This window comes from Thalassophryne amazonica, chromosome 18 (genome assembly GCF_902500255.1).
Source record: "Thalassophryne amazonica chromosome 18, fThaAma1.1, whole genome shotgun sequence".
Classification (NCBI taxonomy): domain Eukaryota; kingdom Metazoa; phylum Chordata; class Actinopteri; order Batrachoidiformes; family Batrachoididae; genus Thalassophryne; species Thalassophryne amazonica.
The window spans coordinates 6,654,465-6,674,621 of NC_047120.1; positions in this window are offsets into that span (position 1 = coordinate 6,654,465).

The window sequence follows — 20,157 nt, forward strand, 5'->3', positions numbered from 1 at the left end:
GCATTGTACACGCCATTCCAAAGGGATCTTCCAAGGTTATGGGTTTAGTATTCAAACAATTTCTAGACATGTGTCCCTCTCTTCCACAGTTCCAACAAATCAGGGGACCACGTGGTGGCCCTCCCTGTCTGCGCTGCTGTTGCGGTTGCCATGGTCCTTGACGTTGTGGCTGTCCACCTTGTCTGTTCTGCCATGGCTTTTGGGGGCGTTTCCACTTCTTCTGCTGTCTTAAGTTACCCTGTTGGTAATATATTTCATCATCTCCTTGTGCTACATACACTCCTTTGTCACTGTTACCTGTCTTTTTCTGCTTTAAGACTTCTTCTGCATGACAACAGTGGGTGTGTGTTTCTTCCAATGTGCCTGTAGGCAGTCCAATCCAATGTTTCTGTATCCAAGCTTTTATATCCTTGTTGGATTGCTGGATCAGAGCGTTTTTCAATTGTTGTTCATACACTGGTGTTCCTGGCATTATGCCACTGTGGACCTTAAATACACTCTCAAATCTGCATCTAAACTCTGTCCATGGCTCTCCTTCTTTCTGAGCTGTCCTGGTAATTTCAGTATAATTTATTTTTGGTTTTACTGCTAAGTCATAATGCTGTGGTTCGTCCTCTACCTGAGGATATAATGATTTTCCAGACGGTCCTGCCGCCTGTTTCTGAGGTTCTTGTGGTTCTTGTTGTACTATTACCTCTTCCCTACTCCTTTCTTTTTCCTCATTTTTTCTAGTCTCCTTTTCTCCGCTTCCTCCTCCCAAAACGCCACTAAATCTGCCCCTCTTGCTGTTTTTTTTTTTTTTCTCATCACCTTTATGTTCCTTTTCTAACCTTTCCTTCAACTTCTGAATACTAGTCAGGTTCAGTCGTCCGTCAAAGTCATGTTTATTTATCCAGGTCTCCAATTTCTTTTGTTGCTTTTGGATTTTTTGCTTCCATAAATTTCCAGTCGTCAGTTGATAAATTTCCCTTATTTTTAGACGTCTTTCCCCCCATTTTTATTATTATTCTTTGTTATTTGGACTTCAGACGGGGGCACACCTAGGGTGTTCTAAATCTGAAGTTTTCACTTTCTTTGGACGTGACAATTAATTTGCCGTCGTGTGGTTGATTCCTTTCACCTCCCCGTAGGAAGCGGAATCACTTGCCTCTGCATCCACACACACGGTTGTCACTTACGTTGTCCAAAGTATTACACTTTCACACTTTTATTCTCAAAACCGGTATTACTTCGTATTTAAAACAGAGGAGTCCGTACCCTCCTTCCGGAATTTAACTACGTGCGTCCCTCGCAACCGTAGAGGAGTCCGCCCTCCTCGCGGAGTTTAACTGCTTTACATTAACAGACGATTCCACGCCATCGCTTACGGAGTTTAACTGTTTATGTGATCACACTTTTATTCCCTACCGGTACGCGTATATAAACAGAGGAGTCCGCACCCTCCTTCGGAATTTAACTACGTGCGTTCCTCGCCATCGTAGAGGAGTCCGACCTCCTTACAGAGTTTAACTGTGTTTCATTAACAGACGATTCTGTATCATCGCTTGCGGAATTTAACTGTTTATGTGATCTGATCACCACTCACTCAGTACTGTTACAAAGAAATTTTACTCACTGACTCGACTTCCTGTCTGTCTTCTTCGGGAAAATCTCGTCAACCAGACGATGCCAACGGCGGTCGACAATTGCAGACACGATCAATCGATCGGACCTTGGCCAAGGATTTACGTCTGGACTTGGCGACCCCCGCCGGACACCTCCGGTGTTGTTGAGATCCCGGACGTAGCCCCCAGTCAATGTTGGGTATTTTCTCCTCCAAACATTCTTCAAACTTTTAACAAGACAAACAGAGTCAAGAACCACCAGTGAGACAGAAAGTCAAATTTAGCTCGCGAGGAGTGCAAACAGTCCGTACACGTAGTACCACTGAAAGCACTAAGGACTGTTGCGCCTGCTCACTCTTTTTATTAGGAAAACCTACCCACAGCGTGAAACTTGTCCTAAGGGGGGGGGGGGGAGAGAACGCATGACAAGTTTCTTCAAGTAAAACAAACACATGCGTCAATAAGTGCAGCTGCGTGGAGAAACAGTTTCTTTCCTTTAATCTTATTATCAAAAGGTCAGCACATCCCGTTCTTGCAGGCTCTTCTGTTGCACTTATCTGTTCTGCATCACAAATTCACAACAGTCAAAACTGACCTCAGCATACTATCTTCACTCCCAGTTCAGACTGACCTCAGCATACTTAAGACAAAGTTGAATAACAAGTACATTATCAGGGTTATTTTAAAGACAGACAGGTACAAAGCAGCACAATAACATTTTCATCAGAAAGAAGACAAAGGTACAAATGTTTAACAGTGATAACATATATATATATATATATATATATATATATATATATAAAATCTTTAACAGCTGGGTCAAGTGATGGCTTTTTAAGTAATGGTTTAATTACTGCCACCTTAAAAGCCTGTGGTACATAGCCAACTAATAAAGATAGATTGATCATATTTAAGATCGAAGCATTAATTAATGGTAGGGCTTCCTTGAGCAGCCTGGTAGGAATGGGGTCTAATAGACATGTTGATGGTTTGAAGGAAGTAACTAATGAAAATAACTCCAACAGAAAAATTGGAGAGAAAGAGTCTAACCAAATACCTGCATTACTGAAAGCAGCCAAAGATAACGATATGTCTTTGGGATGGTTATGAGTAATTTTCTCTCTAATAGTTAAAATTTTATTAGCAAAGAAAGTCATGAAGTCATTATTAGTTAAAGTTAAAGGAATACTCAGCTCAATAGAGCTCTGACTCTGTCAGCCTGGCTACAGTGCTGAAAAGAAACCTGGGGTTGTTCTTATTTTCTTCAATTAGTGATGAGTAGTAAGATGTCCTAGCTTTACGGAGGGCTTTTTTATAGAGCAACAGACTCTTTTTCCAGGCTAAGTGAAGAGCTTCTAAATTAGTGAGACGCCATTTCCTCTCCAACTTACGGGTTATCTGCTTTAAGCTGTGAGTTATACCACGGAGTCAGGCACTTCTGATTTAAGGCTCTCTCTCTTTTTCAGAGGAGCTACAGCATCCAAAGTTGTGCTCAATGAGGATGTAAAACTACTGATGAGATAATCTATCTCACTCAGAGTTTAGGTAGCTACTCTGCACTGTGTTGGTATATGGCATTGGAGAACATAAAGAAGGAATCATATCCTTAAACCTAGTTACAGCGCTTTCCGAAAGACTTCTACTGTAATGAAACTTATTCCCCACTGGTGGGTAGTCCATTAAAGTAAATGTTATTAAGAAATGATCAGACAGAAGGGTGTATTCAGGGAATACTGTTAAGTCTTCAATTTCCATACCATAAGTCAGAACAAGATCTAAAGTATGGTTAAAGTGGTGAGTGGACTCATTTACATTTTGAGCGAAGCCAACTGAGTCTAATAGATTAAATGCAGTGTTGAGGCTGTCATTCTCAGCATCTATGTGGATATTAAAATCGCCCACTATAATTATCTTATCCGAAGCACTAAGTCAGACAAAAGGTCTGAAAATTCACAAAGAAACTCACAGTAACAACCAGGTGGACAATAGATAACAAATAAAACTGGTTTTTGGGACTTCCAATTTGGATGGACAAGACTAAGAGTCAAGCTTTCAAATGAATTAAAGCTCTGTCTGGGTTTTTGATTAATTAATAAGCTGGAGTGGAAGATTGCTGCTACTCCTCCCCCTCGGCCTGTGCTACGAGCATTCTGACAGTTAGTGTGACTCGGGGGTGTTGACTCATTTAAACGGACATATTCATCCTGCTGTAACCAGGTTTCTGTAAGGCAGAATAAATCAATATGTTGATCAATTATTATATCATTTACTAACAGGGACTTAGAAGAGAGAGCCCTAATGTTTAATAAACCACATTTAACTTTTAGTCTGTGGTGCAGTTGAAGGTGCTATATTATTTTTTTCTTTTTGAATTTTTATGCTTAAATAGATTTTTACTGGTTATTGGTGGTCTGGGAGCAGGCACCGTCTCTACGGGGATGGGGTATTGGGGGGATGGCAGGGCGAGAGAAGCTGCAGATAGGTGTGTAAGACTACAACTCTGCTTCCTGGTCCCAACCCTGGATAGTCACGGTTTGGAGGATTTAATAAAATTGGCCAGATTTCTAGAAATGAGAGCTGCTTCATCCAAAGTGGGATGGATGCCGTCTCTCCTAACAAGACCAGGTTTTCCCCAGAAGCTTTGCCAATTATCTATGAAGCCCACCTCTTTTTTTCTGATATAGGAAGATCCCCAATACGCAGACAGCCATTTACAAATGGTTAAGTTAAACTCAGGAACAGGTAAGTGTCACAACAAAATACAGACTAACCCAACACAGGGTGAGGGATTCCAAAAACAGCAATTGTGCAGATAAGTGTCAACCAAAAACAGATTTAACTCCACTCTGGGAGAGGGACTCCAACAACTGCTGGTGTGAGGATACCTTCAACAAAATACAATCTACTCCAAAGACAGGGTAAGAGAAAAAGCCAACAGCAAAAGGTGTGTCACAAAAAGGGGATAAACATTCACAAACCCAAGGAAATAACTGCTCACAAAAAACCATAAAAAACCAGCAAAACTCACAACCAAGAAATCAGTGATTACAGACGAGGAAAGACAAACACAATGGACTCCCGATGATGGAGCAAACAGAGAAGGTTTAAATTAACTGACTAATGACTAACACCTGGGAAATAGTGAACAGCTGCAGAAATCAAAGCGGACATGTAATGACTTGAACTGAACAGAAGATGACAGCAGAAACAAGGCATAAAAACAATAAACAGTGAGTAATTCAAAACTACACAACAAAAATATAAATGCAACACTTTTGGTTTTGCTCCCATTTTGTATGAGATGAACTCAAAGATCTAAAACTTTTCACATACACAATATCACAATTTCCCTCAAATATTGTTCACAAACCAGTCTAAATCTGAGATAGTGAGCACTTCTCCTTTCCTGAGACAATCCATCCCACCTCACAGGTGTGCCATATCAAGATGCTGATTAGACACCATGATTAGTGCACAGGTGTGCCTTAGACTGCCCACAATAAAAGGCCACTCTGAAGGGTGCAGTTTTGTTTTATTGGGGGGGGGGGATGCCAGTCACTATCTGGTGTGACCACCATTTGCCTCATGCAGTGCAACACATCTCCTTTGCATAGAGTTGATCAGGTTGTCAATTGTGGCCTGTGGAATGTTGGTCCACTCCTCTTCAATGGCTGTGCAAAGTTGCTGGATATTGGCAGGAACTGGTACACGCTGTCGTATACGCCGGTCCAGAGCATCCCAAACATGCTCAATGGGTGACATGTCCGGTGAGTATGCCGGCCATGCAAGAACTGGGACATTTTCAGCTTCCAAGAATTGTGTACAGATCCTTGCAACATGGGGCCGTGCATTATCCTGCTGCAACATGAGGTGATGTTCTTGGATGTATGGCACAACAATGGGCCTCAGGATCTCGTCACGGTATCTCTGTGCATTCAAAATGCCATCAAAATGCACCTGTGTTCTTCATCCATAACAGACGCCTGCCCATACCATAACCCCACCACCACCATGGGCCACTCGATCCACAACATTGACATCAGAACCGCTCACCCACACGACGCCACACACGCTGTCTGCCATCTGCCCTGAACAGTGTGAACCGGGATTCATCCGTGAAGAGAACACCTCTCCAACATGCCAAACGCCAGCGAATGTGCGCATTTGTCCACTCAAGTCGGTTACAATGACGAACTGGAGTCAGGTCGAGACCCCGATGAGGACGACAAGCATGCAGATGAGCTTCCCTGAGACGGTTTCTGACAGTTTGTGCAGAAATTCTTTGGTTATACAAACCGATTGTTTTAGCAGCTGTCCGAGTGGCTGGTCTCAGACGATCTTGGAGGTGAACATGCTGGATGTGGAGGTCCTGGGCTGGTGTGGTTACACGTGGTCTGCGATTGTTAGGCTGGTTGCATGTACTGCCAAATTCTCTGAAATGCCTTTGGAGACGGCTTATGGTAGAGAAATGAACATTCAATACACGAGCAACAGCTCTGGTTGACATTCCTGCTGTCAGCATGCCAATTGCACGCTCCCTCAAATCTTGCGACATCTGTGGCATTGTGCTATGTGATAAAACTGCACCTTTCAGAGTGGCCTTTTATTGTGGGCAGTCTAAGGCACACCTGTGCACTAATCATGGTGTCTAATCAGCATTCTGATATGGCACACCTGTGAGGTGGGATGGATTATCTCAGCAAAGGAGAAGTGCTCACTATCACAGATTTAGACTGCTTTGTGAACAATATTTGAGGGAAATGGTGATATTGTGTATGTGGAAAAAGTTTTAGATCTTTGAGTTCATCTCATACAAAATGGGAGCAAAACTAAAAGATTGCGTTTATATATTTGTAGAGTGTAATAAACACCACCTACCCAGACAACATCACAACAGTATCCCCCCACTCCAAGAGCTGGCACCGACAGCTCAAACAAAACACCCCCAAAAGACAACCCAAGGAACACACAAACAATGGACGTGGAACAAAAAATGGGACACCAAACAAGGAGACCCAAAAAAAACCCCATACACAGAAAAACAAACACCAGGAGGGCAGTGGAGGAAGGCGCACAGGTGAATAGCCCTTGAAACAAAAAAGGGCCACTCGGGAGAATGCCACCACTCGGAACATTATCACCAACTGGCTGAAAAGTCTGACCACTGCTGAAAACGGAGGCTGATTGCTGGCCAGGCACATGGCTGAAAAACCTGAGGGAAAGAGGAGTCCGGCTAATGTTAACAGGAGCAACAGGGATCTGGTTCATCAGCCAGCCAAAGTTCACAGATGGGACAAAAGGCTGACTCTTTGGCCGGCAGGAGGAGGACAATGTAAAAGGTGACCAGCTCGTCGGTTGGCTGAAGACCATGGTGGAGGCAGAAGTGCGACCGTGCGGTATGTCAGGGTTCCCCACAGTTGTCCCCAGAGACATCTTCCACAGCGGAGGTGACTTGCCCCTCGGCAGTGCAACATCCTCAGAGGCAGGAACAGATTGCCCCACGGCAACGCACACTGGATTGGAGGTGGCCGGCTCACTTATTGCTTTACCAGAGACCTGGATCGATGACCTCTTGGTGATGTCTGGAGTCGGTACAATCACCTCTGCTTCTATTGGCCTGCAAGACAAGGCATTGGGATTAATATCCCCCACACCCCCTCTGGAGTCCCCAGAAGGCAGGAAGCAGGCTGGAATGAAGGAGATGTGGTCTGCAGTAGGAGTGACCAGCTCCGTGTCAACACCATCAGGGGCCAGTGCCATGGACCCCTCGGTGACGTCTTTAGGGGCGAAGCAGCTGTCAACCTCCTCCACCAATGGCACATCCAACTCACACCCTGAGCTGCAAGAGGAAACACACAGATCAGAACACCCCAGGCCCACCCTGGAGCCCAGAGAAGGTCTTGTCGGGAGACGAAAAGTCTCCTCCTAGACCAGCCCTGGTACAGGTGATGGCTGGAGATCTGCAGTTTCCTGCTGGTGCCCCTCTTCGCTGGACCTGGACTGATGTTTTTTTGTCTTCTTCCTGGTTCTGCCAGATACACAGATGATCACAGGTGAATACGGGGTCCTGGGAGGATCGGCTGGACTGGTAGGCAGAGGTGCAGAGACCTCTGGTGGCTGCTGAAGCAGGTGGCCCTATGACTGCGGTGGCGGGAGATCAACCTCGGAATGCAATCCAGAGACAGGTGAGCTTGGCTGAGAACTCTCCAGGGGAAGGACTATGGCTGTGTGCAGACCATTGAGGGAATGTCTGGGAGCTGAGAGGGTGATTATTCTGGAGACCTGATTATCCAAAACAGCTGGTGACTGTAATTTCATTAATAGTTTATTGATAGTGGTTAAGAGAGTATGCAGGGCTGTGTTGGATTCAGCAAGACTCTGAATGGAAGAAAGGATGTCCTGTGTGGATTTAATGAAGGTGTGCAGACCTGCTATATACAATAAGAATGTCAGTAAGTGATGTGGCGTGGCTAAGGAAGAAGGCTGAATAGTCAAGGCATCCATGTCTGCACTGGAATGAGAGTCCTTAAGGGTATGACTATTAAGCTCTGTGTCTGAATTGCTATGCGCAATCTCATGAGAATGGTAATAACCAACAAGATCAGATGCCCAGTCTGGAGTTGTGTCCTGATCAAACAAGCCCTCTGAAGAAAACAGCTGAGGGAAAACATCAAATGCCCATGTATTTAAGTCCAGTAGGTCCCAAGCTTGATTCAAAAATGCACTCCTTTTCTTGGGGTTGTAACAAAAGCGAAAAGAATTCAAACAGTCTAAATTGCTCACCAAAAGTTTTAAATGTAACAAAATCAGGGAGGCTGCCTGCGAGCATCTGTTTTGGGGAGTCCATTCTGTTAAAGTTTAAAGCCAGGAGCTGATATAGGAAGATCCCCAATATGCAGACAGCCGAGACTCAAAGGTACATTAAAAAAGTAAGGAATTTATTTACAAATGGTTAAGTTAAACTCAGGAACAGGTAAGTGTCACAACAAAATACAGACTAACCCAACACGGTGAGGGATTTCAAAAACAGCAATTGTGCAGATAAGTGTCAACCAAAAACAGATTTAACTCCACTCTGGCAGAGGGATTCCAAAAACCGCTGGTGTGGGGATGATTTCAACAAAATACAATCTACTCCAAAGACAGGGTAAGGGAAAAAGCCAACAGCAAAAGGTGTGTCACAAAAAGGGGATAAACATTCACAAACCCAAGGAAATAACTGCTCACAAAAACTAACCATAAAAAACCAGCAAAACTCACAACCAAGAAATCAGTGATTACATAGCACTCAGCACAGACGAGGAAAGACAAACACAGTGGACTCCTGATGATGGAGCAAACAGAGAAGGTTTCAATTAACTGACTAATGACTAACACTTGGGACAAAGTGAACAGCTGCAGAAATCAAAGCAGACATGTAATGTAATGTAATGTAACACCCGCACGTATGCACACAGGAAAAGGGAGGATTGAGACAAAACCCACAGACACAACTGACAGCCCAGGGAGCGTGTCTGAATACACACAGACACCAGTACAAATGCAGAACACATAAGGACTCAGACAAGCCGCAGGAAAACACATACACAAATGACAAACTAATAAAAAACACCTACACAGACGGTATCACAACAGGGTACTGGCCTGCCTGCAGTCCAGACCTGTCGCCCACTCAAAATGTGTGGTGCATTATGAAGCACAAAATATGACAACGGAGACCCCGGAATGTTGAACAACTGAAGCCGTACATCAAGCAAGAATGGGAAAGAATTCCACCTACAAAGCTTCAACAATTAGTGTCCTCAGTTCCCAAACGCTTATTGAGTGTTGTTAGAAGGAAAGGTGATGTAACACAGTGGTAAACATACCACTGTCCCAGCTTTTTTGAAATGTGTTGCAGGCATCCATTTCAAAATGAGCAAATATTTGCACAAAAACGATAAAGTTTATCAATTTGAACATAAACATATTGTATTTGTGGTGTATTCAAGTGAATATAGGTTGAAGAGGATTTGAAAATCATTGTATTCTGTTTTATTTACATTTTTCACAATGTCCCAACTTCATTGGAATTGGGGTTGTATTTGTAAATGTATGTAAATATCCCTGCAGCAGTATTTATTGGGTTCAGCTAGAAATAGTCAATTGTGTCATATAAGCTACCACTTATTATTTATATCATTCCAACTAAATATTGTTTGAGGCAGGACTTACCTGGGTCCCCATAAGGAGGACATTTCAATATTAAAGATTCTTAAATCTTATTATTCAAATTCATTACATTTTTAGTCTGCCCATTCGATCTAAATAATTATTAAATCTTAAAATTGTTATTTTTTGGGGGCCCCACTGGTGAGGCCCCGTTTCAATTTTTGAGCTTCATAATTATTAAATATTTAACCTTGCTACATCTTATGTTGCCGCTGTGTGTGGCCAAAGTTCAATGAAGGTTAACAACTGCAGCAAATGATTTTTAATTTACACAACAGCAACTTTACCATGCTCCAAAAGTAAGTCCCTTCGGCTGCTCCCTTGTTCACCACAGCAAATCCAAGATGGATCTGCATGTTGAATTGCCACAGGTTTTACGCGGGATGCCCTTCCTGATGCAACTCCACACTACATGGAGAAATGTGGCAGGGGTGGGATTTGAACCCGGAACCTTCTGCACTGAAACCAAGCACATTAACCACTTGGCCACCACCCCTGCTTTTCCCCAATAACAAATATTAATAATGAATTTTATTTATAATACACCTTTCTGTTGTGTGGGCCGCTGAAGAGGAGGTACTGCTGGCCCACCACCAGAAGGCACCCTGCCTGAAGTGCGGGCTTCAGGCACGAGAGGGCGCTGCCGCCTCAGGAACAAGCCGTGGTGTCAGCTGTCACCCATCATCCGTGACAGCTGTCACTAATCAACACATCTGGTATAAAAGCAGGAAGACACCTCCACCAAACTGCCGAGATATCATCTTCATCTGGAGGCAATACTCTCAGCCCTTTTTGTGAGATTTATAAATCTGTTATTGTGAGTGTTTGCAGGAGAACCGGTGGTGTTTTCGGAGGCTGTGCAAGATGGTGCTCCTTTTCGTCTGAGACCGCTGCAACGTGTTGAGTGAGAGGTGGAGGTGGCATTCCCACCATTGTTACTGGGTGTTCACACACCCACCCTTTGACTGTCTTTTGCTTTCTGCCAGCAGTACCAGATCCGACACGCCGGGAGGGTGGCCACCTGGGGACTCCGGGACTTGGCGGATCCAGTATTCCTTGGGTTCAGGTGGCGGTGGAAATCGTGTGGTTCCTGTTCGTTTCCAGACGGGCGTCTCCTATCGTCGAGCCTGCCCACACGACACCTTTATTAATTGACTGTTGCACATTCTGAATCTGCTGTGTTTGGTTGTGACATTCACAACAGTAAAGTGTTATAATTTGACTCCTTCCATTGTCCGTTCATTTACGCCCCCTGTTGTGGGTCTGTGTCACTACACTTTCCCAACACCTTTCATTAATAAAAATTTCAAAGTGCTACAGGAACATCCATCCATCCATCCATTTTCTTCCGCTTATCCTCGGTCGGGTCGCGGGGGCAGCAGCTCAAGCAAAGCCGCCCAGACGTCCCGATCCACACACACCTCCCCCAGCTCCTCCGGGGGAACCCCGAGGCATTCCCAAGCCAGCTGAGACGTAGTCCCTCCAGCGTGATCTTGGTCTTCCCCGGGGCCTCCTCCTGATGGGACGTGCCCGGGACACCTCTCTAGTGAGGCGTCCAGGGGGCATCCGGAAGAGATGCCTGAGCCACCTCAGCTGGCTCCTTTTGATGTGGAGGAGCAGCGGCTCGACTCCGAGCTCCTCCTGAGTGACAGAGATCCTCACCCTATTTCTAAGGGAGTGCCCAGCCACCCTGTGGAGGAAACACATCTCGGCCGCTTGTACTTGCGATCTTGTTTTTTCGGTCATGAGCCAAATCTCATGACCATATGTGAGGGTCGGAACGTAGATCGATTGGTAAATTGAGAGCTTTGCTCCCCTGCTCAGCTCTCTCTTCACCACGACGGTCCGATACAGCGACTGCATCACTGCAGACGCTGCACTGATCCGTCTATCGATGTCACGCTCCATCTGTCCCTCACTCGTGAACAAGACCCCAAGATACTTAAACTCCTCCACCCGAGGCAAGGACACCCCACCAACCTGAAGAGGGCAAGGCACCTTTTTCCGGTCGAGAACCATGGCCTCGGATTTGGAGGTGCTGATCTTCATCCTGGACGCTTCACACTCAGCTGCAAACCACCCCAGTGCACGCTGAAAGTCCTGGTTTGACGAAGCCAACAGAACCACATCTGCAAACAGCAGAGATGAGATTCTGTGGTTCCCAAACTGGACCCCCTCTACACCCTGGCTGCACCTAGAAATTCTGTCCATAAAGTTAATGAACAGAACCGGTGACAAAGGGCAGCCCTGGCAGAGGCCAACGTGCACTGGAAACAGGTTTGACTTACTATTGGCAATGCGAACCAAGCTCCTGCTGCGGTCGTACAGGGACCGGTTAGCCGTTAGCAAAGGACCCCAGACCCTGTACTCCCAGAGCACCCCCCACAGGGTGCCTTGAGGGACACGGTCAAACGCCTTCTTCAGATCCACAAAGCACACGTGGACTGGTTGGGCGAACGCCCATGAACCCTCGAGCACCCGATGGAGGGTGTAGAGCTGGTCCATTGTGCCGCGACCAGGACGAAAACCACACTGCTCCTCCTGAATCCGAGGTTCGACTATCGGTCAAATTCTCCTCTCCAGCACCCTGGAATAGACCTTACTGGGGAATTGTACAGATCTTCCATTTCAATATCTGTCCAGTTGTATTTTTTCCCTAATGCCTTGTTTTTTGTTTAGTTTTTTTTTTTTTTTGCAGCAATTTTATTCTTGTTGGTGCAAATTATTCTAATTGTCAGTTGCAAAAAACAAAAGAAAAAGGTCTTTTGGACTTTGGGTGGAAAGTGTATCAACCTGGACTTCTGGTGTTCTCCGAGGCTGAAATCTGCTTACATTTAGGATTTTTGTGTTGTCCATGTCTCTTTGCCTGCTGCCATCTGTCACAATGATTCATGTCCTCACCAGAAAACCTCACATTTGTAAGTTTGGCCTCTGAACAACAGCACACCTGCACCTGGTGCACTTGCATCATAAAGGGAAGAAATATCATTTGACAGTTAATTTAAGTTAATGCCCACAACATGATTATGACTAATTTGTGAAGTCAAACCTCTTTACATGCTGTAAATTACTTTGCACTCAGATTTTGCACTGTGTAAGTAGCAGTGCAGCATTGTATTGGACATGCCTGAGATGCACTGTGTACAGTGTGTGCTTAATTTGGAACAGACTGCTTGTTTGGCAGGAGAATTTCTGAACGGACAGTTAGGACAGTCATAAAATCAATTCCCCTTCTGCCAAGGTGTCGCTCATTCAGTGTAAACACAGCCATGAAAATGATTGCGCTATGGATGCTTATAACAACTGTACTGCATCACCTTGACAGTTTGGCATGAACTATACTTTATTTGCCAGAGTGATGATGTGACAAGATAGAATTAAGAGAGGGTTAGGTTTTTTTCTGCTGTATTTGATTCCTTCACTATCAGTTACAAAATTATCACAGGTTGCCTGTATCTTCCAAATGGCCAGGTATCACTCCATAAACAGGCATTTTGTGGTTGGTCAGTATCGTTCGGAGTGGGTTGTTGTTGGCATCCTGTGGACTGTAGAGACTTCAGGCTACTCCTGCAGGGCTGAGAGGATGTCCAGATGCAGTTGTCAGTTTTGTGGAAACTTATTGTATCGTTACTGCCTGCACGAGGCCAGTGCAGACACTTTTCATTCAGGAAACAAAAACATGCTTTATGACTTGAAATTTGATTGATGAGGGCCTTGAAAAAGAAGAATCACAAATGCAAAGTGTACTGTTTTGCATCTGTTGGAACATTTGTATTCTGGGCAAAGGAAGCAGCACAACACTGTGCATGAAGCACAAGATGCACTGAAGCTCCAAACACTGCACAGAGCAATGGATGAGGTCCAAAAGACTGTGTATGCTGATCATCAAAGTACTATGCATGAAGTGCATGCTGAACATAAAAACGTTGTGCAAAACTGCATTTATGCTACGAGAGGTGAATGAAAAGTTTTGAGCCTGACCAAGAAAACACAACTGAATTAATGCAATGCTTTATATTTTGCCAGATAAATAAATTCATTAATTCACTCATTTTCAACATAATCCCCTTTTTCCAGTATGGCTGCATTGCCTTAATACCATTCTCATATCCTCCTATCCTGAACCTCAAGGAAGTCATCCACTGTAGATATGACATCATGATCAGTGTTATAACAAGCTCCAGCAAGATGCCTTTTCATGTTTGGAAACACAAATTCGAAGGAGCCAAATCATAAGGAATAAGGAATAAGGTGGGGACAGAAGAAGTTAGAGGCCACATTCATGAATGACAGCCACTGTGATGACCGACGTGTGGACCAGAGCATTGTCCTGGTGAAACAGAATGCTGCATCCAAGCATTTCACACCACTTATGCTTATTTACTCCTACAGTTGGTGCAAAAGGGACTTATAATAGGCTCCATTGGTGGCCTGCCCCTTCTGGAAATTGTCTTCTGGGATGCTGATGGCATCATAATGGTAGACTGAGGCTATGATGCTTCCAGTAGCTGAGACAGCTTTGGCCTTCATGAGCGTGGTAAAACCCACATTTCCATTACTATGGCTATAGTCTGGATGGACCCAGGTCTCATCCATGGTCACAAATCATTGCATGATGTTATCTGGATCTGTATCAAAAAGTTGAAGATTCCCCCTGTATATGCAGAATTACACCCACTGAGTCAAAACTTTATACATTCTTTGGAGAAATGTTGGTTTCTCAGAATGCAAAAGATGGAGAACCACACCTTAGTTTTTTTGGGTCAGGATCAAACCTTGTCAGTCATCCCTCATTGTTTGTACACTTCATTAGATTGTACATTAGATTGTCCTGGTTAAATTAATTCTATGATTGTACATATGGAAGCAATGTTTTGACCTGAATTGACTCTCTTTAGTCTGGATGTTTTCAGAAAACCAGATCTGCACTACTGACACGGTTTGTGGTTCAGGCACGTGTAGAAAGAGGGCATGTGTGAGCTTTGAAGCAGCACTTGGCTTTTTCTTTTAGTTTTCATGCATTTCCTATCGGAGTATTGGCTTACTGAAAAGGAACATGACCTATTTAAATTACTTTATTCTTTGTTACTTCTGCCAAGAAGGTTCTGGGGTCAGAAGTCTTTGTCAGAAGGACATGTGGTTTCTTAGCAAAGGGCAATCCCACAAAGCTGGTTTACTTATTTATTTGGATATGTCAACTCAGAGTAAGTGATAAACTCTGAATTTTTTCGTTCCAAAAACCCAACGATAGCTAACTAACCATGGAAAGACATATTCCGAAGATGACTTTGTGTCCAGGATATCTTCAGAATATTTGTGTCCAAGTTAACCAAGGCTGCTGCTTTGTCAGTCACCCACAGTGGCAAGTGGTCTTCATACTGTAGTTGTACTATTGCCGCATTCACACCAGATGCCACGTGATGCCACAAATTTGCTTCCCTTGCCTGGCGATGGACACGCCACCATCACCTGGTGAGTCGCTCTGCTTTCGCTGTGAAAATTCACCCCAATGCGTCACCAAATAGGAGGAGCTTCCATTCCGCTCATTGTCAAGTCAACATGGCAGACCTTGAGCACACGGAGCGAGTTGCTGTGCTATATTTGTTGTGGAAAGCTGACAAATGTCACCAGCGACGCCGTCCCTGGGTTCACAACATCCTCATGAGACGTTCCCAATTTGGGGAGTTTCATTATTTGCTGCAGGACCTGCGTCTGGATGATGGCCGGTTTCAGCAGTACTTCCACCTCTCTAGGACCCAGTTTGAGGACCTCCTGTCCCGTTCGCGCACGCACATGTGAACAATCAAAAAAAAAAAAAAAAAAACTTAAAATAAAAAATAATCTGTGTAGTTAATAAAATTATCTTCACGGACAATTTGTTCACACGAGCACATGAAAAAACTGGCTGCTGCTGCTGCTGCTGTGGTGCTGCTGCTCACTCTCCCCTCAAACTCTGTCATAATTGTGTTATAAACCAGTCACCATTTGTTTTATTATACATCTGTGTAGTTAATAAAATTATCTTCACAGACAATTCGTTCGCGCACGCATGTAAAAAAAAAAAGAAACTGGCTGCTGCTGCTGCTCACTCTCCCTTCAAACTCTGTCATAATTGTGAAATAAAGGACAAAAGGGACATAAGTCCTGCTCACAGGCTGGCTGCCAGAAACAGGACATGTCCACACCAAGTATAAACTCCAGACGTCTCCACATCACTACATATCCAGTCTCTGATTGATCATTGTGGCACGACAAGATGAAAAAGTTCAGATTTTTCAACTTGTGGAAGAGGGCGACGCGATGCAACGCGATATTGTGCCACAAACGCGCCAGTCGCTCAAAATAACTTCATTTGCGTCGCTTCATTTGCACCCATCACATCGCATTGCATGGCATTGCGTGGCTTGGACTTTTGTGACGCCACAACGCGTCCTTCCATAGGGATTACATGGCATGACACTCGCGTGTTGTTCGGTGTGAATGCCGCATAATACTCACACTGGCTGTAGATTACTGAAAAAAATGACATCCAACTGTATGAGAGTCACCTGCCAATGGAGGTGCTTTAGTTGAACAGCTCAACTATGAGAAAGCATAACATGTATGGATCTTGTTTTGAATGAAGACCAACTCAGCCACAACTGTGTCAACACCATGAGACTTTTAACTCGAAGGTGATGGTGGAGGTGATGGTCTAGTGATTAAGTGTTGGCCTTGAGATGAGAGGATCCTCAGTTAACATGCTCCCCTCCACACACACACACACCTGGAAATCACTAAGAGCCCACAGGCAAGGTCCTTAATTCAATTCAGTTTAATTTATATAGCACCAAATCACAGCTTTTATATATATATATATATATATATATATGTGAGTGGCCCGCTTCGGCATTTACCGAGAACGCAGACTCAGTAAGCGCAGCGGAGGCAGAGAGCGAGGCGTCGGGGAAGAACGTCGCCCGCTGTCGATGTCGCCGCTGATCTGTGCATGTAGAGCTGTATCTCACATTCATTGCTGCTTACGTTTGGATGCTGAAACCAGGATGTGTATAACAGTAACATTACTAACTGGTAAAATCAATTTCAATGCGGGATCGGAGTGAAGGCGGGAGCGCTCCGTCTTCTGCCGCACGTCACTGCAATGACCCGGATGTACAAACAGTTTTCGCTGAGGGCCAAATTTTAGCTGCAAATTTGTCATTTTTAAATTAAGATTTCTCCGCTGAATTACAAATTTGGGCTTGCAGACTTACTTTACTGCATTCATAAGGGTCTTACAAATACATATCAGCTATTTCTTTCTGAGATCTGACCACATTTATTTCAATGCAGGTCTACTTTAAAAGTTTGATTTATGTTTTTCATCCAGATTTTAATGTTCAATACCAGTGTTTAATACCTCCTTGATGTGTAACAGAAATAACCCAGATCCTTTTTTTTTAACCAGATTATTAAATGCACCAAACACACACAGATCTGAGGGTTTTTTTTTTATATGCTGTACATGCAGTTAAATGATTCATTTACATTAACTAATCACAAACCCTGTAATCAATTACATTATTTTTTAATCACCTGACAGCATTAATTAAAACATGTATGCCCTGTGTGTGTTTCAGATGGTTTTCTCAGAGTCACCACTTCAAAAGCTCATCATCATCATCATTTGCCTACATGTTATACACCGGTTACGTTTCACTGTGAATTTTGAATAAACTTTTGTACTTTTTGCTAAAATGTCTCCACTTTCATGTAACATCAATTTCATTTGTAAAAATTACCAAGGTTTACTGATTTAAATTAAATGCTAACTGTTTGAAAAGCTGTTTAAGTTGAATCCAGTAGTAAAATAACTTTTACATTTAATGGGGACTGGATTACAATTTTAATGCATTTTATGATATTATCTGTATATAATATATTTTTGTTCTTTGAAATGAAAACGTCCCTTCATGGACAGCGACATGACGTCTCCTAACCGGGTAAAATATTAATGAAGTTCCCGGATGTTAATGCATTTTCAATGGAGATTCGCGACTGAACACACTCAGAAAAATGCTCGCAAAATACGTGTTAAAATGCCATTTTGACCTGGATATCGAGCCAGTAAAATTAAATTACCTTAAATTATGTCAGGAAAGTATTAAACTTACTGACACACACACATTCCCAAATATTAGTGTCGAAAGTTACACGGATCTGTGCTGTTCAAGCTGCTGAGCTGAGGCGTCCTGCTGCAGCTGCTGTTCAATGCAGCGCAGCTCCTATAACCATTACAATACATTTATATACATATTCTATTTTCACACAATTATCCTTTATTGACCGAGTTTCAGTCATGAAGTCAGTGGTGTATGTGTGCACATCTCTGTGTGTGTTGTGTGGGCCGCCAGAAGAGGAGGTACTGCTAGCCCACCACCAGAGGGCGTCCTGCCTGAAGTGCGGGCTTCAGGCACGAGAGGGCGCTGCCGCCTCCAGGAACTGCCGAGGTGACAGCTGTCACCCATCAACCATGACAGCTGTCACTGATCATCTACATCACATCTGGAATAAAAGCAGGAAGACACCTCCACCACATCGCCGAGATATCATCTTCATCGAGAGGTAATATCCTCAGCCCTTGTGGTAATCTACTAATCTATCTATTGTGAGTGTTTGCAGGAGTACCGGTCCTTAGTTTGTGGAGGCTGTGTGAGTGCAGGACGGCACTCTTTTCCTCTGAGGGATCACTGCTTACACGTATTGAGTGAGAGGTGGAGGTGGAATTCCCACCATAATTGTTACTGGGTGCACACACACCCACACTTGACTGTTTTTGTTTTCCGCCAGCAGTACCAGATCCGACACGCCGAGACGGTGGCCACCTGGGGACTTCAGGACTTGGCGGCTCCAGTATCCCTCGGGTTCGGTGGCGGTGGAAATCGTGTGGTTCCGGTTCGTCTCCAGACGGGCGTCTCCTATCGTCGAGCCTGCCCACACGACATCTTTATTGATTGACTTGTATACATTCTGTAATCTGCTGTGTTTGGTTGTGGCATTCACAACAGTAAAGTGTTCTAATTTAACTCCTTCTATTGTCCGTTCATTTACGCCCCCTGTTGTGGGTCTGTGTCACTACACTTTCCCAACAGGATATCTCGGCCAGCGTCATGGACTCCGAGGGGCGTCACCCAGCTGTTGAACGACCAATGGGAGAGCAGGGAGCGCAGGCGTCTGCAGGAGGCGTGATTGGTGAGCTACAGCACATTCTCACCACCTTTACGGCTCGGTTGGATCAAATGACCGAGCAAAACATCCTCCTGAACCGCAGGGTGGAGGCTCTCTCTGCGCAAGTGGCGGCGAGCGCTCAGGGCGCTGCTGCAGCTCCTCCTCCTGCCGACCCTGTGCAGGATATGAATGTTCCAGTGGTGGTTCAACAACCCCTCCCACCATCCCCTGAAGCATACATAAGCCCTCCAGAGCCAGTAACTCTGGTAGTGTCCGGGAATCATAGGGAGGAGATTGAGTTTTTTGTGACTCCTTCTACCTCCCGTGTGATTCTGGGGTTCCCCTGGATGCTAAAACACAATCCCCGGATTGATTGGCCGTCCGGGGTGGTGGTACAGTGGAGCGAGACCTGCCATCGGGTGTGTTTAGGATCCTCGGTTCCTCCCGGTTCCCAGGCTAAGGAGCAGGTCAAAGTTCCCCCCAATCTGTTGGCGGTGCCGGTTGAGTACCACGATCTTGCTGACGTTTTTAGCAAGGATCGGGCACCCTTCCCCCGCACCGTCCGTACGATTGTGCCATCGATTTGTTGCCAGGCGTGGAGTTCCCGTCCAGCAGGCTGTACAACCTCTCCCGACCTGAGCGCGAATCGATGGAGACCTACATCCGGGACTCCTTAGCTGCCGGGCTGATCCGTAACTCCACCTCTCCGATGGGAGCAGGTTTCTTTTTTGTGGGCAAAAAAGATGGCGGTCTTCGTCCATGCATTGATTACCGGGGGCTGAATGAGATCACGGTTCGCAACCGATACCCGTTGCCTTTGTTGGATTCGGTGTTCACCCCCCTGCATGGAGCCAAAATCTTCACAAAGTTGGATCTTAGGAACGCATACCACCTAGTTCGGATCCGGAAGGGAGACGAATGGAAGACGGCATTCAACACCCCGTTAGGTCATTTTGAGTACCTGGTCATGTCATTCGGCCTCACTAACGCCACCCGCGACGTTCCCAGCTTTGGTTAATGACGTCTTGCGGGACTTCCTGCACCGATTCGTCTTCGTATATCTGGATGATATACTCATCTTTTCTCCGGATCCTGAGACCCATGTACGGCATGTACGTCAGGTCCTGCAGCGGTT